Here is a 22,193-nt window from a genome sequence, read left to right on the forward strand (position 1 = left end):
CAACGTACGGGAATATCGAGTCTCGGCAACAGTCGCTTTCCTGCCCCCTTTCCAGCACTATCCGCTCTACATAGCTCCCATTTCCTACCGTTCTCTATAATATCGCGCGCTCCATATCACCGGTGCTTTCTACGTTATGGAACTGTCATCTGGCTCGAAAAGAATTTCTCTGATACGGAAGCACCAATGAAGACCCCGAGTTATTGCTTAGCGATAGCGCGCCGAGATTTTGCATGTTTCGCGTGAACCGATTTAGATTAATTGGAGTGGACGGAACAGAGGTTCGATCAGATATTTCAGATGCGGCGCGGAATAATGAATTGCAACGATTGGATCGTGCGGGTTGGTTGGAACGTGAAGATTTTTGGGGATGCTTCGGGGCTGGTGTTGATTTAAATTCGAATTTGAGCTTCTTTGAAAGTAATGGTTTGGAAATTGAAATTTCGGGTAGTGTACTTTACGAGTAGTTTGTGGAGATATTTTTAGTTAGTTGCAGTGAGATAATTGCGTTCGAAATGACAGGTGAACTTTTGGTCGTACCAGAAATTGTGAAGTAGCGATCAGGAACTGAAAAGTGACTGAAATAGGAAATCTCGTGTTATGACGATGATAAAGTGCGAGCAAAATAGAAAATCTTATCTAACAATGGTCCAAAGATTCTGTGTGAAATAAGGAAATCTTTTGAAGTACGATATTTCTTTTTACATTAGAGATCTATGTTCAAACTAATATCAACAATCCTATAATCCAAGATTATATTATAACTTAAGAAGTCAACTGAGTATCTTCAACAATTTGAAATAGTATAATATTCACATTTTCCCATAATTAATCTTCAATATATTTCGATTCTCGGTATCGACATTGTTCAAGGGAAAAGCCTGGAGTGCGCGGCCATCGATCGACAACGATCAATACCGTCCAGTCGCAAATCAGTGGCTCGTCACGGTCTCGAACGAATTGGCTCGAAAATGAATAAGGTGACACGTACACACGCAGGCTCAGGTCGTATTCCAATTGAGGTCTCCCGTAGCCGTATTATTGATTTCCGCCCTTTGTGTCGCGTGATCAAGAAAATTGCCGTCGCGCTGCCGAGGAAGCACATCAATGCCGGGAAACGAGCCTGGATAGAGGTGGGGGATGGCGGTACACCTACCCCTAGACTGGCAATGCACCATCCTATGCCGATAGAGTAACTGCGCCCAGCAAGTCTCCCAGCGAGGCAGTTCAGCCTTTACCAGCTTCTCGTTTTCATTACCTAATAATTGACAATCGGCCAGCCGTTTGAACAGTCAATTTTCAATGAGACCATTACAATCGACTTATGGATCGTTAAAGGTGATCAACGATAGAGACAGTTGAAGACGAACAGCTGGGAATATGTTAATCAATTACCTTACTTCTGAATGGATAATAAAAATAAGAGAAATTATAAAAGTTTCTATAAACCACGTTTTGAATATTCTATTTAAAATTGCATTAGAGTATTAGTAGGTTTTTGGTAGATTTGTAATTCTTCCTTCTGTTTTGTTTAGAAAATGAAATTCATGATTGTATTTGGAATATTGTTTTTTTTACTGAATCTTCGCAGAATTTTTATAAGCAGGAAGTTAACATTGTAATTACTATATTAATGAAACCGTAGAAACTGAATAAGCTGGCTTACAGATTACCACGCGCCGGAGACTTCAGCTTGCAAATAACTTGTTTAAATAGAAAACTTATCAGACCGACCAATGGGCTTCTCCATTATATTTAGTACGAAGAAGGTACCATGTTCACAGTACACCATGCGAGCAACTCCATGCATGTTAAACATCGTACACTATACGATTTAAAGAGGGCAATCTCCGCGAAGCAGAATGTTCATCAAAGTTAAGGGTCCCGAGGCAAAGAGCTATCGAGCGATATACAAACGTTTAACGAGAACGTAAAAATCGATCGTAAAAGATTATTATCCCAAAACGCTAACGATTCGTTAGTATATCACCGATCATCCCGATGGAACCGATAATGAATTCCGGGGCATGATCAAACTTCGATCGATTAAGACCATACCCGAGTAACCGTCGTTACGAAAACCCTTCGAAAAAAGCTTTTATTAATCGTTTTATCGAGCGAAATTCCGGCTGGCGAAAAGTTCCGGTACGCGCAGTCGTTGGAATAATTACAGGCTGGACCCGGTAGCCGTCCCCTATTCCGGCCAGCGCGCAGCGAAGCCGCCAATTTAAATAAGATGATCATGTAATAAGCCGTTTCGTATCGACAGGTCCCGTCGTGCACGATCTCCAGGAAACTAACCGTCGCGGGGAGACGGCCGCCGCGTCACAGGCAAATCGACAGCGGCAACTAGAGTCAGTCGAGACAGGAGGGGGTTGGTCGACGGTCGTTCTGGCGGGAGGCAGGAGAGGAAAAAGAGAAAGAGAAAACAGAACGCGCCGTCCCGTGGGATCTGTTGGGCATTGTTGAGGGGGTTGTTTGGTTCGTCGCCCGTCGTTCGAGGGCGCCACCGTTTTCCCTCTCTCGCACACCTCATCCCCTAACGCCGTCCACGTCCCCTCGACGCCACCTCTGTCCATTCCTCTTGGTGGTGCGGGAAGGTGAGGGGTACCTTTCCCATTGAGGGAAGGGGGATTGGCACGGGTCTGTCACTTGGTGATGGATGATTCTACCCCAACGCGATCAATTCGCCCACAGCGCGCTGTACATGCCCCGGGGGGGGTGAAATTCACCCTACGCCACGAGTCGCGGCGAGTTTCCGATCCGACCTACCGGAAAGACGAGCTCCTTCAGAGGAACGCGCCGGTGGAAAAATTGCGAGTTTATCTGGGCGAAATGGCTTGCTCCCTTGGAGTTTGGGGTGTGATGTTTTCGCTGAAATGGGAATTGGTGCTTGCGTCCTTTGGCAATTCGGAACGACGTTGAGTTGAAGTTTCTGTTTTAATCGTTTGGTACTTAAGTTCAGTGTGGGTGTTTTGTTATTGAATTAATTGTTGAGTGATCGCTCGTGATATGTTTTTTAGGAGGTTGTTTATAGACATTTATGATTGCTGAACTTTTGACTGGATCTTTTAGATACGAGTTGCTATTGTTAGTTCTAACTATGAAGCTTTAAAGATCTAACCCTTAAAACAAAGAAATTTCATCCTCTCATACATAAGTTTCCATTTCCACCTATCGAACACCTATCAATAAATCATTCTATAAAGAGTTGAACACCGAAGGATCATTTCACTTATCAGCCCTCGAAGTCAACAAAACCCTCCGAACAAGTGATTCCTCGCAATTCCCGCAGCATCGCCGACCAGTCAACAAAAACCACCTTCATTTTTCACTAGTCCCGTCCATCGGGCGCGACGCGAGTCATTTTTCAAAAGGGAATCGACGGCGTGTTTGCGGCTCACGGATGCGAGAATCATAAGGCTGCGTAGCGCAGATAGCATACACAAGGGGGGCGGCGTTGGTTACGCGTGTATCGACTCCGGGCTGGGTTGAAACCGTCGGAACCGGGTAGTAGATCCAATAGCCGGGCGGCGCGATAACGGCGAGGCCTGGTTCCCGTCAATGCTGAAAATGCTAATGATAACGATTCATCTTTTCAGCGGGGGCGGGAACCCCGTCTTCCGTGGCGACGCGGGGCCGCCTTCTCCGACCGGTCGGTCGCTCCGAGGCGCAATCTAATTTGCATAGTAAATTTTAATCAATCTAACCGCGATGCCGTGCCGTGTAGACACACGCGGCCGTACACGCGCGGCGACGACGGCGGTGGCGGCGGCGGCGGGAACGCGTCGCGTCGATGTGTGTATTCCCCGCGCGCGCGGTAACGCGGCGAGGCCGAGCGCACGATCCGGCGAGGTCGGGAGCTTGCGCTCACCACCCCGTAATTACTTTCCTCTGCCGGTGCACGTCAATTCAAATTGCTTTCGAATTACCTAACGCTGCGCGGAGGGACAGAGCCGAAGCGATAGGAGAAGCAGGCACACGGGGAACGAGCGAGAGAGACAGGTGCAGCGTGTGCGCGCGTGTACAGGGAAGAGAAAGAGGCAAGAGGGAGGAGAACGGGAGAAGAAAAACTCGTGGACTCCACGGGGGAAAATGGTAGCGAGAAACAGCGACGGAGGGATGGAAGGAGGAGAGAAAACGACGAGGCCTCTCTTCTGTATCCACGATTCTCCTCCTTCTCCCATCTCCTGGTCGTAACAAGCTCGAGAATTACTCGGGCGACGTTATGTTCCTGGTTACATAGCCAGGGGCGTTTAGTTCATCGGAGCTGTTGCCACCGCCGCCGACGCCGCCGACCCGTCTAAAGAACTGAAACGACGGTTCTTCGGATTATCGTTGCGCGACAAAAGATAACGGCGCTTATCGCGCCGAAAGGGGGAGAAAAATTCTCTGGAAATGCGCTCGGGCTCGCTGGCGAGCACTCTCGCTGTGTCTCTCTTTCTCTTCGTCTCTCCCCACGGTGTACTCTCGCGAGCCGGCGAACCTGGCGCATTGTTCGGCCACGAGTCTCTCTGGCTTACGACACGCCAACTATTCCGAGTGGCTCACGGCTAACCGGATTTATTGTAGGCAAACGTTCCGCGTCGCCGATAACTCGTATTTGTGTGTTCTTTTCTTCTCCGAGCGACGGAACTCGGCGTTTCGATTCTTCGTCTTTCTTTTAAGGTTCCTACCGCGACGCCTTGAATCGTCGATGACACTGCCGATTCTTATCGGCGTGGAGGATTGCCCCGCAAATCCTGCTACCTCGAGCTTTTCCCCGTGATTATCGAGTGATAACGCGAGTTCATTCTTTTACGGTGGTTACGTAAGTCTCGCCGCGCCTGTTATCGCGGCGGTAATTGTTTCGTAGTAATAATAGCCGGGTCTGATTAATTGGCCTGCCAGTAAGGTCGCCTGGTTCTACTTGTTACTGTCGCTGAGCGATTTCTTTTTCAGGCGGGTTCTAAATGTCGATTGATCGGGTCTTTAAAAGAACATTTATGATATTTATGGGCTTTGTGCGAAGTGTAGATAAACGTGTAAGTATTATATATCGGTTTGAAATGATATACTGTGGTAATAATATTTTATTGAGAATAGTGCTTCGATTTTTTACTTATAACGGGTTAAGAATTAACTGGTAATTGTGGCTATTTTATATTTTTGTTCAATTTTTAATCTTTTTTGTTAAGGTGGGATTTATATGAGCGAATGTATCATCTGTATTATATCAGTGTTTTTTATTTATTACCCCAAAAACGTATAAATCTTCATAAACTTCCCCTTCTAGTCATTACTCACGAGCCTTAATTAACCACAAAATCCTCTTATATGAAAAATTCCACCCTACACGAATTCCCTTCTAATATTATTAAAACACGCGAGGTCTGATAACACTAATTTTTGGATCATAATTCTGACACCCAGCAATGATAACGTTATCACAGAGCAAATCAATTCTCTGACTTCTCACAAACGTATCAACAATTAACTTATTTTCCGTCAATAAGAAGTTTCAAAGGTAGTAAATAAGTCTTCGCACCTGATCCCACGCAAAAACTTCAAATCATCCGCGTAATTCCACCAACAATCCAATACCACCAGCTCAAACACCATAATTTCTAAAAGCATTATATCTCAGTCCTGTTAACAAGTGAATAACGATTCCTCGTTGCCACGCGTTGCCAAGTCTCCATTGTCCCCGGCATAAACCGTTCATAAGGAAATGGTCATTCCACCCCCACCCTCCTAGCCACGAATCCCAACTCTATCCAACCGTCAAAGCACGAGGGTTGGTTTCGCGTTCGCGTGATATCGGAGTTATTCCAGATCGATTGTCCGTTTACACGAAATTACGGCTACCCGGGAACAGCGAAGGAAACGAGAGGGGAAAAAAAAGCACCGAAAAGCACCGAAGAAGAACGGCAACGTCTCGAGCCGCGATCCGGCCAATTAAGCCGCCGCTTAATTGTCATCGTACCTCGTTGCACCCCTATAGGCCATCATCGGACCCGACGCTACTTATTCTGCCACCGTTACGGTCCTAACGACAGCTGCAGCTCAGGGAAAAAACAGTCTGGTGCACGTCGAAATTTTAATAGCGCTCCAGCCGCAAATCAGAGATCTCCTAGTGCTTAACGGACAATTGAAACTCGCGCAATCGAATCGAACGACTGCACCGCAACTACTCGAAAGCATTGAAAAACAGAGAAAGAAGGAAGACAAACGGAAATAAAAGAACGCCGCAAACGTGCCTTTCAAAACGATCCTCTCATCCAATGCGCAAAGAAGGTATAAATAACAAGCTGCAAGTTACTCACCATTAAAAAAAAAAGTGTACCGAGTTACGCGACTAGGTCCTCTACTATTTTCGCTACCAATCACCGTACGGGGATTCACCAGTCCGATTTCACCGGCTGATCGGAGCGCACACAACCGCGAGACAAGCGAATTCAACGGTAACGCGCCGCGCGGGGGGACCGGACACTCGAAGACTCTTCGCCACCGGCACTTTTGACGGCCACGGGTTCGTTCGTGGTGCGTGCGTGTACGCGTCTCTACGTGTGTATACACGCCTATCTATCTATACGTGTCGGTTAACCTTGAAAAGGCAACCCGGTTGCGACGATACGCGAGGCTGTTTTGGGTGGCGTGCTGGTGCAGCGGGAGCGCGACTCCGGTTACGCCTCCTCGTGACTGCCACGCGAACCATGGAAATCGATAGAATGACCCCGCGGCACATGCGTGCATCGCGTCCCCCTCGCCGCTACGCGGAGACCCGCGTACACCCGGACCCTAGCAGCGGACACAGACGCGGGGACCGGCGAAAGGAGACGGGGAAGACGATCGCGCCGGGCTGCGAGGACGGGAAGCGAGGAAGATGAAGAAGAAGAAGGGTACTAGACGTCTCTCCCCCGAAGTAATGGGAATTTCTTTTCCATTTTCCGTCCCTCTTTTTTTCCCAAGTCTTTCGCCACTGTCTCCGTCCCCTCGAACCGCGCCCCCAACCCCCGTGTCATCCCCCGCACTCGGGACGCCCTCGCGAGCCGCGTCTCTTCTTCGGCGGGCACCGCGCACCGCCTAACAAAGGCTAAGGAGGTCTAGGAGGAGAGGAGCCGAGTTTATCTTGCCGATGAAAATGGCCGTGCCGGTTGCTACCTAATCGTCAAAGTGGTCCGAACCGATGAGCAAGGCTATCGCGGACAACAACAGAGCCACCGGAGGCTCCTCTTTGAAATTTTTCAATTTTCTTCCAACCCCCGTTCCGCGGTACGCTGTTCGACTGTTCTCGCGTGAGCTTCTCTTTCTGGGTGGTTATTGGGATCGTTACGCATTGTCGGCAGGTTACTCCAGGTCGCTGAGGATCAGTAGGTTCGACACAGTGTAAGCTTTCACGCACTTGGTCACGGAGATTGAGAATATTTGGAAGACTCTTGGGCGACTCGATGATCAGTGTGACGAACGTGTGTTGAATCATTCATTTTTTGGTCACTTGATTGAATCTCTAGTTTATAATTGTCCTTAATGCACTGTTACGAGAATCTCGAGCACTTAGCGGATCACTTACTCTGTCTAATGGTAAGAATTATATATTATTTTATATCGCTATTCTTTCGTTACAGTATTATCTAGTTACTTCCATCATCAAATATTTTTATCCGACATCAGCTTACACAATTGTTTTCGAGCAATTCGAAGGAAGGAATAATTAGTCTAATGAGCTTGATTTATTTCACGCTTCCGAGGCACCGTGAGAAAAAGAGCACTTCATAGGAATGATTTTCGAGGGCAGAGGAGAGTTCGCGCCTAGCTCGCGTTTACCTTTCACGCGACTAAACCGAGCGGATCGGAGGCAAGCATAATTCCGAAACTTATTCTCAGGTAATTAAACGCGACGCGGACAAACGTTCTCGGGCAAAGAAGAGGAATTGCCAGGGCGGTGGGTAGTGCCTAGCCTGTCGCCCGAGGGAGGAACGTGAAGTTTAAATGTAAGACAAACACGGATAAACCTGGCTGGATAAGGTCCAAGAAATTTATCGTTTGGAATGGCTAGCTTGGCCGGCTCGCTGGAGCTTGTAAATTCAACCCCCGATAAATCCGGACGTACACAACGGTAAATTTTCATAAGGGTGGTGAACTACGGATCGCGGGGTTCTTTCGGTATCAGTCACCCGGCTGCGGACCACTGGATCATACCTCGCCGGCAGGCGAACGGATTGTCGCGTAGGTAAATGTTTTAACGGGTCTTTTGTTTGTCCGCCTCTTGGCGCGACGCTGATGCGCGATCGTTAATTCAGTAAACTGATAATAACCGAGTTCCAGCCGTTTGCCAATCACATTTAAAGCTGACATTTATAGGAACAATAATTCTAATGAAAGTTTTCGTGGACCGAATGATGGATACATTTCAAGCAATTATTCACGTGGCATTACTGTAAAACTATATTAGCTACTTACAATTATTTTCAAATAAATATTATTCTCAATGGCAAAGAATACATCATTACAGCTAAAAATCTTAACAATGTAATCAGAGATTCCAAAGTAAAAGAAAAATATTCAAGATCCGTGAAATAGTAAATGAATTTCGTTTAGCTGGTAATTAACAATACCAGCTAAAAGACAAAGTGTTTTCGGTAAGGTCGCCTTAAGTAAGTGGTTAATTTAACTTCAAAGATAGCGGCGAAGGCAGCGTAATCTATTCAAAGATGGAGTCTCGAGTAATCCTTGTATATCGGTTAGTCGCATTAAATGATAACGTGCTGCGGCGTGCGAGGGGGTGGGATGGGGGTGTGTATAGAGGAACCTCTTCACTGCGGGAAAGTTTTTCAAGAGGGGGGAACGAGTAACCGTGAAATGTGCAGAAAGGTAGGATGTACGACATCGGAAGACGTGCGGCGTCAAAGGGGAAGGGACTAAAGGAGAAAGAGCAGGACGCTTGGAGCAGAGCCAGCCTGCATTTTGGAATAGGCAGGGATGCTGCGAGTCCTTGCCAGAAAGAGATTTTGCATCATGGCTTTAAGCTCCGGAAGCGTAATGGCGTGGAATCGGGTACGCTAGTAAAATTCTCGATGGGAACGCTCTCGTATAATATCCAGTTCGTTCTCGGTTGTCTCGTTTTTTACCCCGTGAAAGAACGAGACTGGACTGAGTTACGTCGTAAAAGTCCATTCTCTGGACGCTACTTCCGAGTAGTTTCCTTACGATTAAATACGACGCTCGCTATTAATCGGCGTCCATTTTTCCTGGCCCTAGATCGTCGAGTGCAATTAATCAGGAGGAGAACTCCGCCGAAGCTTCATTAGTGGTTTTTCATTCTTGATTTAATAGTCGTTTGTACCTTTCATTGGAAGACCTTTGCGCCTTGGTTTATTGTTTCTACGTTTGAGAAGTTTTATTATTATTGGGGTATAGAATAATTGTTTAGGAAGGTCTCGCTTAATGTAGAAAACTAGAGTTTCTTTGATTCAATAACTCATGGTTTCTTTAAGATTGAAGACTTAATGATGCAACTATCGATATAAATATCTGCTCCAATTACTTTATTTCATTCGAAATGCGAAGTTCATTTAATATGACAATTCACGTGTTTCGAGAGCAGGGTTGAAGTTTTCTTTTGACTTTGGTTAATTTTTAATATTGCGATCACGCGTTAAAAATTATTTTTTCGAGCAACATTATTTTGATAAATTGAATATTCCTAAATACTCGTTAATTTCTGTTCCTACAGGAACATCATCTACGGAAGTGTGTGGAACGTCGTTTTATCGTTGATAAAAAAAATATTCCTCCTCGTAATAGGAATTTACATAGTCCAGAATAAAATGGAGAAACTTAGCGCGACAGCTCTACAGCCGTGTTTACTACACGGTATTAAAAGTTTGAACCGGAAACGGGCCAAGTTTCCCCGTCTTTTACTCGCGATGAAACGTACTACCCGAAGCAATCCAGTTTAAGGGAATACCGTATATACGAGTATCTGGGTTACAATCCCTGTAAAAGTGGTACGTAAATATTTTCGCAGACGCGATAGAACTCCGGTCTTTGAACGACGTATAGAAATTCCTAGTATTCTTTCGTACGAAAGCCGATTGTTGAAGGAACGCTTTAGAACCAATGGATTCTGTCTCCTTTTGAAAGCTCACAATGATAGATTCGCTTTTGCTTCACTTGCACAAAGGCGTTACCTCTTTTCAACACTTTTGTGCCGATGTGTTCATTGCGTTCTCGGTGCACTGCGGCACACTTTCTGTTACTTTAAAATTATATTGCCTTGTATACAATTACAACTAGGATATTAATATTCTTTTTCGTATAATTATATTCATTTCTCTAAACTATTCTTATTTTTACTCACTTCGAATCTTTTAACGTGACATCTATGTCTTAAAATTCCAAGAGTTCCAAAAAAATAAAAATGTTACTATACTGCTAACAGATGGCTTCTTTTGTTATTTGAGAAACTAGTTAAAAAGTATGAAGACTAGATATTTATACAGTTACCTATAACATTCTTTAATCCATGGAACACAATTTACCATCATCATTCAGCTACGTGTGTTGACTTCGACTTCTTATCTTCATCCTTTGATTACATTCATAAGACTAAGGCTAACTGTTAACCTTAACAATTCCCTGTAACAAAAAGAAATTACAAATTAATAGTACGAATAAATTTCCTATAGGAATCCAATTATGCATTCTTAACCTTGCAAAATACGCCAAAGGTGATTGAACCAAGAAGCGATCAAACAATTCCGGACAGTAATGCATATAAAACTGCCAGTATCGAGCCACGTGCATAATGGAATTTGCCATAGAAGAGTAAACGCGGCAGAAGAACAGTCAGACGAAAGGAATTGGCCGCGTGGCGACGGTCGACGGTAGTGATGGGCTTGACACCAGTGTTCCCCGTGAGTTTTAACACTAAAACCACCGAGCAGTTAAATTGACTTTTGGAACCTCTCTTTAGAAACTTCAAGACTGCATCTATTGAGACTTTAATCGATTTATAATTCAGTCTGTCTATTGCTAAATCAATTTCTCTAATAACTTGCCAGAGAAACATCTGTTATCTTCTTAATAATTGCGAAATAAAGAAATCAGGAATAGATCATTTTGAACCGTCTGGTAATTTTAGTGTTAAACAGTGAAGTATTTGGTACCACAAAGTACCAATTTAGAATATATGAAAATCAGAAAATTTAGGCACTCCGTATCGTCACTCGATGCATAGAACATAAACACAACAACTGACCAATGTCGATATCGCACGAAATAAAACATAAAAATCTCAATTCTAACCAGAACTAAGAATAATAATATCCAAAACAACGGATACACGACAACGAAAACAAACGTGCTATAAAGTAACACGAACAACAAATATACAAGAAATAACAAAAAAAGATACAAAACATAACAAAATAGTTTATCGATGCCTCATCCAGAAACACAAGATATCGATCCCACGAAGTCTATCATTCATGTATCAATCGCATCATTCAATCATCCACCATTCACACATCCATACTATCGGTATCCACGCATGCACGCACACTCTTGACACCGTAACATCTAACAGCAAGGTATCGTGACTTGAACAGTATCATTTCCCATCACTAGATCCAACATCGTTGCGCACCGTTCTAAAAGGAAACCGTGTGTCCTATGACCGGTATAATTTCTTTCTGCGCTCCTTATCGCTTTTCCAATATGCCCGGCAGATGCTACCGTTCCTCTGATAAGATGACCGTGCTCGAGTGCCCGAGCGCGCCAGGGTATGGGAGATCGATCGCGTGGCCGATTCTGCTTTTGAAGGAGCCGGCGTTAACCTCGTACGGGCTCCTCGAACCGCCGCGATACGCTCCCATTCCGCGGGGCTGTGTGCACGCGTGCATGTGCGAGGGTGTAGCGGGCTGCGATCGTGTGCGTCGCCAGTGCAAAAGGGGGCCAAAGGCGTTCTCTATCGCGACGGGTGTTGCCATGACACCATGGAACCTCCACCCCGCTTCTAAATCTTTCCCTTCCCCCGCTGTGTCCCTCGGGTTCCACGCCTCCTCTCTCCCTTGTACACACACCCCCGTTGGCCAACTACAATTTCTTGCTTCAAATTTGCCGGAATCACTCGTAAAACACCACGGCCACGCGCGATCCGCGCTCGCAACGCGCGGGGTTTACTGCACCGACGCGTTCTTCGAAGCTTTTCAGCGTCGATGAGGTCCATCGGGCTATGGGGTTTCGAATCGATTTGAGATATCATTGAAGAATTGTGTTTCAGACTCTTTTGTTCGTGCGAAATTCTCTTTTATTGAGGGGTTGTTATAAGAAAGTGGGAAGAAAGGAATTGGATTAGTTTCCTTTCATTCGTTGTTGAGAAGCAGGAATGAGCAATTATTTAGAAGATTGAATTGATGCTTTTATTATGAGGAATGCGACTTGTGTTTATAAACTAAGAACAGTTTTTCAGGAGCATAATGTTTTTTTCATATTCTATAGGAGAGAATATATTTTTAATAATGTTGCAGTATGTTAGTTTGAAAAGTTTTCTTTCAGTCAGACTTTTTTGGAGAGGACCACCAATTATGTCGTATAATATTGATAGTGATTTAAAGTATAATATACGAGGAATGAATTCTAAGTGCTCGACTAGGTTCGACCTATTTTAATAGATGATTTTATGGAATATTCATTGTTACCCTAGTTTCGGCGACTGACACGCTCAGTTTCGATTAATTTTGAAAGAGCTATCAGCGTCAGGTTTTGTCAGGGAACAGTTCGATCGATCGGCACGATCATGAAATATACATAAGCCCGGGAATCGGTTGGGGGAAGAATTTTTTAGCACGCCGAAACGGATGTAGACAAACGTCGTAATTATATATGATCATAGGAAAATCAGCCGAGCCGAAAATTCGGTAAACCATGCAGCGAACCGTTTCTTCTTGTTCCGTGAAGAATCACTTCGAGGGGGTGAAATCAACCCTCAAAGTTTCTACGTTTCTTGAATGTAATTTCGTAACGGTACGAGGTAGAGGAAGAAATGCGAAAACTTCGGGGGTTGATGTCACCCCTCAAAGTGATTTTCCTTCGGAAAAATGGTCCTCTCACACTTCGTCATGTTGCACGTGCAAACTAAGTTTCCTCGACGCTAGAGACACCAAGCTATTCAAACTGATTTATATAAAAATACTTAATCTCTCATAATTAGAGACTGTTAATTTCTATGATAATGATAATCACAGTACATTATTGACTTAGATAATAATATCTAAAAATTTCACAACAACAGTTTCTTCAGTAATAGTAAAACAAGAAACCAGCCTTGACATCAATTTTTTCAAATTTCCAATATCTCTTAACAAAACTTCCTCGATTTAAACATTCTTAAATACAGTTAGATACATTAAAAAATTTAATCGAGCACTCTCCATCGAAAAATAGAATGTTCAATGCCAGATAGAAGTCTGGTAAACACATAATTTTTAATGTTATTAGCGTACCAGATTCCGTTTCAATGTCAAAACCATTTTTGTTGCCATTTCGAAATCGAATATCGAGCCGAGCAGACAATCAACCGGCAGGTAATTGCATCAATTTGACTTTCGCGTCACTTTCGAAGGGGCGGAGACTGGTTTCGAAAGCGGATTTTTGCGCTACGCAGACGACCCGGCGTGATCCCCCTGCGGCTGGCTGCGCGGAGGGTATTTTGTCTTCCGTCAGCACTCGGGCGAATTTCGAATTTCGGATATATGCAGGAGTCAGACGCCGGCCCGCGCCTAGGAAAATCTGAATTGCAAATCTGGACGCAATTAAAAGTGTATCGCGCGGGAGTCGCAGGCCAACCAGCCGGTGTGCGGGCCCGTCAGGGGTCGAATCCGCAATTAAGGCGAAACATTATATAACGATCGCTGTCGAGGGGTCGGGAGACCAGCCTCTGCGACTCTTGTCCGCAGAAATTAGCGCTCGCTTAAAAATCGCGACACAGGCAATTAATCGCGGGCTCCGTGCAGCGCAGTGCGCGCGGAAACGAACTCCCGTGTCGCCTGGTGCGACACCAGATTCCTGATACAATCCTCTTACCCTTTATGGCCACTTTCCTTATTCTTACTTTCACGTGGCGACGATTTCTCCGCTGTGTTCGATTTCTCTTTTTCCTTCCGTGGAAACACGTGAGATTATCTACGATCGAATTTTTTCGGAAAATTTGCACCGTGTTCGCTGTGAAGTTAATGGCTGAAGCGAAGCTTTTTGATATTGATGGTGATTGCGATAATTGGTTTCTGATATCTTTAACGGTGCTACTGCTTCTTTCGTAAAGTTAACATTCTTCTTTCGAGAATGTTAGGAAAACACTGTTTAATCCGTAATATGTATTTTAATTTTGATTAAGACTTTCTAAAAGAAAAAAAATTTTTCTAACTTAACGTGTGAAGTTACAAATTATCATGTTGAACTTCATAGATCAAGGTTCCAGAATGAAATATTTTTGGGAATAAAGCTAAATTCCCTATTCAGTCTGTTCAAACAAAGTTTACTGAAAGAAATGTCCACGAGGAAGTATTCGTACAACGTACTTCAATAATATAATATTTCTAAACTAGTGACTTGATTAAACAAGCGACAAGATGCAGATTAAATTGCAAACCTATCGATCAGGGATTACTTCTCCCGCCAAATTACACTTGTAAATGAATAAATTAAACTTGTAGATCACAGCGACGAAACCAACGGTTACCTAAGGACACCGATTTTACGTAACTAAATAACCACCCTTACCCGGTGACGTAACTGGCAGCAGCAGCAGCGGCGCTCAAAGATGCCAACTATAAACTGCAATTTACTTTAGCACCGTTAATTGCGTCCGGCACAGTGTGCCGCGAAACAAACTCTCCCGGCTGGATTTATGCCGCTATAAATATGAGGCTTATGATGTGACTCAACCGAGCGATGAATTTCATTAGCGCGGAAAATTTTCGGTAAGCCGACGTTAATCTGGGGCTACGTGTCGGGTTAGCTTTAACCGGATATAGGGACGTCGGAGATCGATCGATAACGCGAAATGCAAAAGCCGGTCGTGGCCGATATCAAGCTTGCGGGAAAAATAGAAATTTTTGATAGAGTTGCATGATTAACCGTTTCCCTCGCTTTCAAAACATTCGAGGTCGATAATCTACCTTATGAAAACTGATGAAAATGAAAAAGGTGAAATTTACAGTTCGTTTATTAATTTATTTTAAAGTTTTAAATTATAACGTAATTACGATTTTGTAATAATTGTCGATCAACTTAATGAACTGAAACATTTGTTTCGTTTGAATTTGATAGTGTTACATGATTCAATTGTAAGAAATCAACCCTTCAAAGTATTACTCTATTACACTGATGAAAATGATGCGACACGTGTCCCTTTATTATACTTTTCAATCATTCTCATTTGCCAGTGTAACTCCAGTTACCAGCTGCTGAAGTTTTATTTTAAGACACCAGTCTGGAGTATGTTAATCGCGCCGGCACTCATCAAAGAGGGAGTAAATTCGTGGCAGCCAATTAAGATCGATCGCGAATGTTCGCGGAGGGCCGAAATAATTGAGGAAAACTCGATTCCCGTACACGGTGATCGTGGTTTCGGGCTCGTCCTGAAACTCGGCTTCTGTTCAGCCACTGTGTCCCGCTAGCCTGATTCACATTTTACCCTCCGTCGCAATTTAATGGGTCCCTTTTAATTAAACTTTCGTACCTCCAGCACAGCCCCGACCATCCGTTCGTTTGTTCTCCGAAAAGTGGCCGCACTCGCGTAAAATTGTATACTATTAAATTATTTAAATTGCACTCGGCATTTGGATCTTTCCGGGCCCATTTTTCCTTGCGGCTGGCCACTGCACCGTCCAGCTGCCCAATAATTATTGGCATTTTTCCCGCGGAACCGAGTCACGCAATCAATTCGGCAACCACGTCACGACTCTGTGCACGGTGCGTGTACAGGGTAAAGCGGATGTGAGAAGCGTGCACGAAAAAATTCGTCGAAAATGTAGAATAATGTTCTTCCATCTGGGATCCCTCGTTTTACGAAACGAATGTTAAAAATGTATGGAACGCGTACAATCGGCGAGAAGTTATTCTACATGAAAAAAACATGGAGTAGAATTTTTCTACCTGACATCTCGTTTACGAGGGAATTTGAAAATTCGAATTCACGTGCACAGTGGATATTCAAGCTTGATTTTCATCGAAAAGGAGAAAATTAAAGAATTCCATTGTTTATTTTAAATTTATTTTTACAAGTGAAATTATATATATCTTTTTAGTTTGAGCCACTGGACAAGACACCCAGCATGTAACGGGTTTCCGAAAAACGGAACGCATATCAACGGGAGAAAAGGGAAACGGATTGGCTGATGAGAGAGAATCATCATGATGGGAATTTGAAAATTCGAATTCACGTGCACAGTAGATATTCAAGCTTGATTTTCATCGAAAAGGAGAAAATTAAAAAATTCTGTTCTTTATTTCAAATTTATTTTTGCAAGTGAAATTATGTATATCTTTTTAGTTTGAACCACTGGAGATGACACTCAGTATGTAACGGAATGATTTTCGAAAAACGGGACGCATCGCGAGAGGAGAAAAGAGAAACGGACTGGCCGATGAGAGGGAATCATCGTGATGGGAAAAATGCGTGCCCTTTCCAGCCCAGCGCATCATATACCGGCCGTTATCGAATGTACATCGTTGTTGAAAGGCCGGGCCGGAAGCGTCGGGACTCGTATTTTCGGCAGGGCGATTTTTCAGCGATGCGTAATTTTCGAATAAAATTCTGCCACCAATTGAATCCGCTGCAAAAATGCGCAATGAATTTTCGCCGATTGCGATTTATCGTACGGTGCTCGGTTTTTAAACGGGCGATGCCGGGAATAAAGGGATTGAAAGCGGCGAACGAATTATTTTCCTTTTTTTATCGTCCACGGTAAATAAAATCGACTCTGTGATTTAGATACCACGGATTACTATACGCTTTTGTTCGAATTGTTCAGGTACCAATAATAAATGCAGCGATACGAGCAAGATTGATTCATATGACACATCCCTTTGTCCTTCAATTCTGCGGAAACTCTTTAAATCCATACTTTCAATAGTGTGTTTATTACACAAATATACAGATTACTTTAATACTAGATTTTAATACCTGAAAATCAATATTAATTAAGAAATATATGTATACTAATGTTGAGCGTATATTATTTCCAGTTATTAACACATTGAGTACTAGATATTTTTCAGAAAACTCAATTGGGCGAAACCAACGTATATATATATGTATAACTCAAATATCATATTGCTATGTAGTATATTTTAAATATATAATCAATTTTGATGAAATGTAATATATTTTTAAATGCTGTGGTAATTAAAGAACTTACATACCTAACTGTCATTCGATTTCGTTTCCGAAATATTTACCTGAGGATTCCTTGAAAATTGTACAAAGATTGCACGATCATCATTTTTTACATTCCATATCGTATCTAAACGTCCGCGGAGGACATATTTCATGCCAGGAAATTGTTTAACAGCTTTGATTAGCAGTTTTCCAGCCGCGTTCACTGAAGATAAAACGAACAAAAATGATTACCGTGACAAATGTGTTTTCCACATTATTCTGCTGCGAGCGAAGCGCGTATTCGTATGGCGCGCGTGAAACGTGTGTCACGGTCTTTGTTTACGGCTCATTTCCGCAAAGTTTATACGAGTGGAATAAAGTGCGACGCGCACACTCACGTGTTTACGGGTGCAGGTGACGATCGCTAGACGATGTTCCTGACAGGTTTATGACGAGGCCGGAAAATAATTCGCGTTCCCGGATCGGCTTCATCGAGCCGTTTATTATTCCAGCCGTGTTTCCGTGACAGACTGGCGAATAAAGGCGATCCCTGAATACGTTTTTAGACTGCGAATCGAACTCAAAGCTGCTCGTGTTCTTTCCCAACTCCGATGGAAATCTTGGTGGTGAATTAAATCACTATTCAATCCGCTCCCGGCTTAATTAAAGTATCGATAAAAGTGAGGAAACGATATCCTCATCCCCACATTTTCCGCCACAATTAGCAGCGAAGGAGCGGGTAATAACGCCATGTGTTTTCAAATTAAATATCAAACTTTTTCTAACAAACTCAAAGTTTCGTGAGTTTAGTTAAAATAGCGTGGCACCCGCATGAAAAGACTTTTAAGAGAAACTTGGAAACCGTCAGAGTTTCAAAGAATAATACAAGAATATAGAACATCTTTTCATTTATAAAATCATCGTCGAAGAAATTAATTTGAAAATTTTAAACGAAGCGAACGAAATTTTAAATGAAAAACTGCATCAAATATTTTTTTTAAAGCACAATAGTAATAACTTTAGGTTAACTTCTCCAGAGATACAATTTTTTGTATTCAGCTTCCTCTCACGAACCAAATGGTAACACCTGTTTCAACTCCACAATCTCAGTCGTCAATTCACATGTGTAATTTGTACTAAGTCCAACGAAGGGTTAGTCAATTTTTTCCTAATATGCTCTATAATGTTGACACACGGGAGACAAGTTTAAAAATCCGTCGGACGACTTTCCAACCAAAAAACAGGAGCCCCGATTAACACGAAACGTTAGACGAACGGTAGTAACCGAAAACCGAGAAACACATGTTCGATTCTCACCGGATCGTTTTTTCGTCGTTGATAAACACCCGATACGTGTCCGGGGCGCATGGTGGCAGTAAACATTTGTCGACAAACAAAATCCGTATGGCACGGCCGCGGTATTAATTTCAACGGTGCAACGCGGTGTCTGCACGATGTTCCGCTAGAAACTGCGAAATTGTAGTTACGGCGGAGTCTAGGAAAATTGAATTACCTTAACACTTAAAGTACTTCATACCGGCAATAACGCGGACAGCTTACGAGGCTCGTAATGGCGTCGCGGAACGCGCACGATATTCCCGTGTTCGAATTTCAGGTTCTAATCTAATTACAGGTAAGCTACAAGCGTTCCGTTCGTTCGCAACTAATTAAGCGGTAACGCGGCGCAAGATTATTCATGATTTGTATTTCATGCGTTTCGAGCACGTAACAGCAACGATTTCTTTCACAATTACCCTGGAATTATTTTGTCACTGATCGTTTCCTGGGAACAAGGCAAACCTCCGTATTCATCTACTTTTTACTTCAACGCGTTGAATGTCGCATGATTTTCATTGAGCAAAATACACGAAACAGAAGAAATATAATATTAAATCTTTCAATTGAATTGGATTGTTATGATCGTATGTTCATCTAGCTGAATTTTAGTACAGCAATATTTATAATATAGAAATGTTTTCATACAATGAAATTGAATGAACTGTAGTAATACGAGTTGGTTGCTCACCGATGACCACCATGACATTCAACGTGTTAACCCTTTGCCGGCGAAGAATCTTTGAAATCTACAAAACCTTCAGCAGATGAAGCTAATATGAAGTAGCTAGTTATATACGAATCGCTTAAACAATAGAAAGAAAGGAAACTACGCGCTGATCTCTTGTTGTTTGAGCAATTAAATCATTTGTTTGCGACTTAGTCTTCCAAACACGAAAATTTCATCTCACCGAAGTGTCGACATTCGTCCGCAAAGGGTTAAACATTGATTTCTAAACAATAGCTAGCAGAAAAATAATATTTACCTCGAACCCACAGAATTAATATCATTTTCACTAAGTTCCGTCGGATCCCTCTACCAACACGACACTGTACAAGCATTAATCGAATTAATAACCGTGGATGCAGAAAAGAAACCCGCCCGGATCGAGCGAACACAATTTCATCGCCGGGATCTTGATAATTCGCTCAAGAGGAAATCACTCGGCCCTACTTAGGCCCGGTTCGACGGGCAACGGACATTATCGCGCAATGAAAGCGATTTCCGCGCCGACGGAGGCCCGTTCCGCTCGTCGGCGGCAAAGAAATTAGAATTCCTGCTGGAAAATCAGGAAAGATTATCGTCGCTGAGGCCCGGTTCCCTTGGCGGAGGAAAGAAACGAAAGGCGAAAGAGGGGGTGGAAAAGAGCGCGCGCAGGGGGTGAGCCGGCTGGTTGGGCGAGCGTGCGGACGGGCGGTCGGCTCGTAGAACGAGGGAAATAGGCACCTAACTTTGTCGCGTCTTTTTGCGAAAGGCAAAGGGCACGGGTCTGAATATATTAACGAAGCCGCGCGCGCTTTGACGCACACACACGGGGCCGCGGCCGCGTAATTTTTAATTACTAAAAAGAACCATGGCCTCCGACGGTCTTCTTCTCGCGTATTCACGGATACCGTTCGCGCCGCATGTATTTATCGCGACTTGCCTTTAAAAAAAAAAAAAAAAACATACGAGCGAACACATATGCACGGCTCGCTCGATTTTTTCACGCGATTCGCCTGTCGAACGCGCGCGGCCCTCTCTGCTTCCGGCTGTCTGCGCGCGCGATAATCAAAACGGGGCCGCGGCTTGAATGCGGCTCCGACCAACCCCCTCCACCCTGCCACCTCCCGACGACCGCCATACCCGTTCGCCGAATACCGTAATTGATGCAGCTAATTCATCATGTCGCTGGCCCGAACACGTTCAAACACCCGGCCGTGGAAATAACGGTCCGCTGACGGTGTTTTTTCTTGTTCGGTGTCCGCGAGCGGTCTCGTTCGCGCCTCGGCAAGCGCGAATATCGGAAACCATCCGCGTTAATGAACCATGACGGTGGACGAGATTGTGGCACCGTCGATTCCCGTGTTATTCCCGGGATATTCCTTTTTTTCGCCGCTTTCCACCGGCCGGAAAGCTTTTTTCTTTTCAACGTTATGGAAATTGACGGGGGCAGCGGCAACGCGGGTTGGAAACGCCGCGATGATAGCGACTGACGGTAGGAATTATTTGTAGTTTGAATTTGGTTATTTTTCGCATTTCCGTGTTGCAGCCGTTGGTCCTTGGGTTTTTTGAGGAGTGATTCGTCAGTGTTCTGTGTTCTTGGGGAGGGCTGGAAGGGATTTGATCTTCCGAGAGCTGTTCGAAGAGTTCTAGTGATCATTTAAGGGAAGATTGTCTTGGTGATGCTTCGAAGATCGTTAGAAAAGTTTTAATGATTCTTGAAAGTACCGTAACTTGATTAAGTTTTCGAGAATTTCGTATTTTAAACTATCTTCCTATGGAAACTTTTATAATTGTATAGATGTATAGCTTAGATATGAATTAGAAATATTCTACATGGTGCTTTAAAATAAAAGCTTTTATGGAATTCAGTGCTGTATCTGTTTTCATGTTGACCAAATAGAACTCGTTGCGCAAGAAATAAAGCTGCATTTGGACTTCTTTTTCGTTGACCGATGTCCAGAATTGGATACGTTCGTAAACAACCACGGTCCAACGCCGAAACACACGTCTCCGACTGAAAACACAGAAACAATCTCCGAGACTGGGAGAGTCTGATGAAACAAGTTTCTCCCAATACACTTTTTCCTATAATTCACTCAAGTCCCTTTGTTACACCGTTTCACCGGAGCCGAACAATTTCTCCTCTGTTTGTATACCCTCCGATGAAAGTTTTCCTTCCTGCCTTAAAATTCCACATAAAAGCCCGGCATCCATCGATCCGTCACGGCCTCTCTTCCCCGATTGTCCCTTTTTTTATCCTCCTTTTCGACGCCGCGGCCCCTGACGCGAAATCGATTATGAAAATACGGGGGGAGCTCGAAGAAAAGCTTGCCACGTCAAACATCAAGCCCAGAAATGAATGTCTTGCGAGTCGTTCTCGCTTCTGACTTCTTACTCGCGGAACCGGGATGGCTTCCTTCGAAATCATACTTTCCCCTTTTATACAGAAAACTTCCATTCGGATTTACATTTCATAATTAACGTGTACATTATATTTGCAAATCACATTCCTCTGTAAACGCGGAAACACATAACCAAGCCGCAATATAGCTCTGAGCTAACCAGAGATTCAGGTTAAGGGCGAGCAAAAATTTCAAGCTTTTAATTAACATAACCCTTTGAGTCAAAACCGACATCTCTTCCCGCGTCCGTTCTACTTTACATTACAAGAACCCGGCTTCCCACCGGAAAGCCAGTTAAAACAGAGCAAAATGGAAAATACGGACTGAACGTTCGGCGCAGTTCACCTATATCGCATCGGCCCCCGATCGCCCCGATTCATATGTG

General features: G+C 43.7%; 1 protein-coding gene and 1 long non-coding RNA gene across 4 annotated transcripts in view; one reads left to right on the forward strand and one right to left on the reverse strand.

Annotated features, from left to right (window-relative positions):
• The window catches only part of fz2 (frizzled 2), a 182,462-nt gene that overhangs the window by 131,914 nt on the left and 28,355 nt on the right, over nt 1–22,193 (reverse strand). Inside the window, exon 2 of one of the 3 annotated variants that reach the window (XM_076372517.1) lies at nt 10,524–10,620. The gene's annotated coding sequence lies outside the window, so the exon portion shown is untranslated. Of the gene's footprint in view, nt 1–6,305; nt 6,647–10,488; nt 10,621–22,193 lie in introns of those variants that run through there. The other 2 variants (XM_076372518.1, XM_076372516.1) reach the window with 2 other exon arrangements.
• Nucleotides 8,834–10,932, forward strand: LOC143175127 (uncharacterized). Its single transcript, XR_012999784.1, has 3 exons — nt 8,834–9,036; nt 9,716–9,989; nt 10,671–10,932. It is a non-coding gene; the product is annotated as an uncharacterized LOC143175127 (long non-coding RNA).

Source organism: Nomia melanderi, chromosome 12, assembly GCF_051020985.1.
Source record: "Nomia melanderi isolate GNS246 chromosome 12, iyNomMela1, whole genome shotgun sequence".
NCBI classification, from domain to species: Eukaryota; Metazoa; Arthropoda; class Insecta; order Hymenoptera; family Halictidae; genus Nomia; species Nomia melanderi.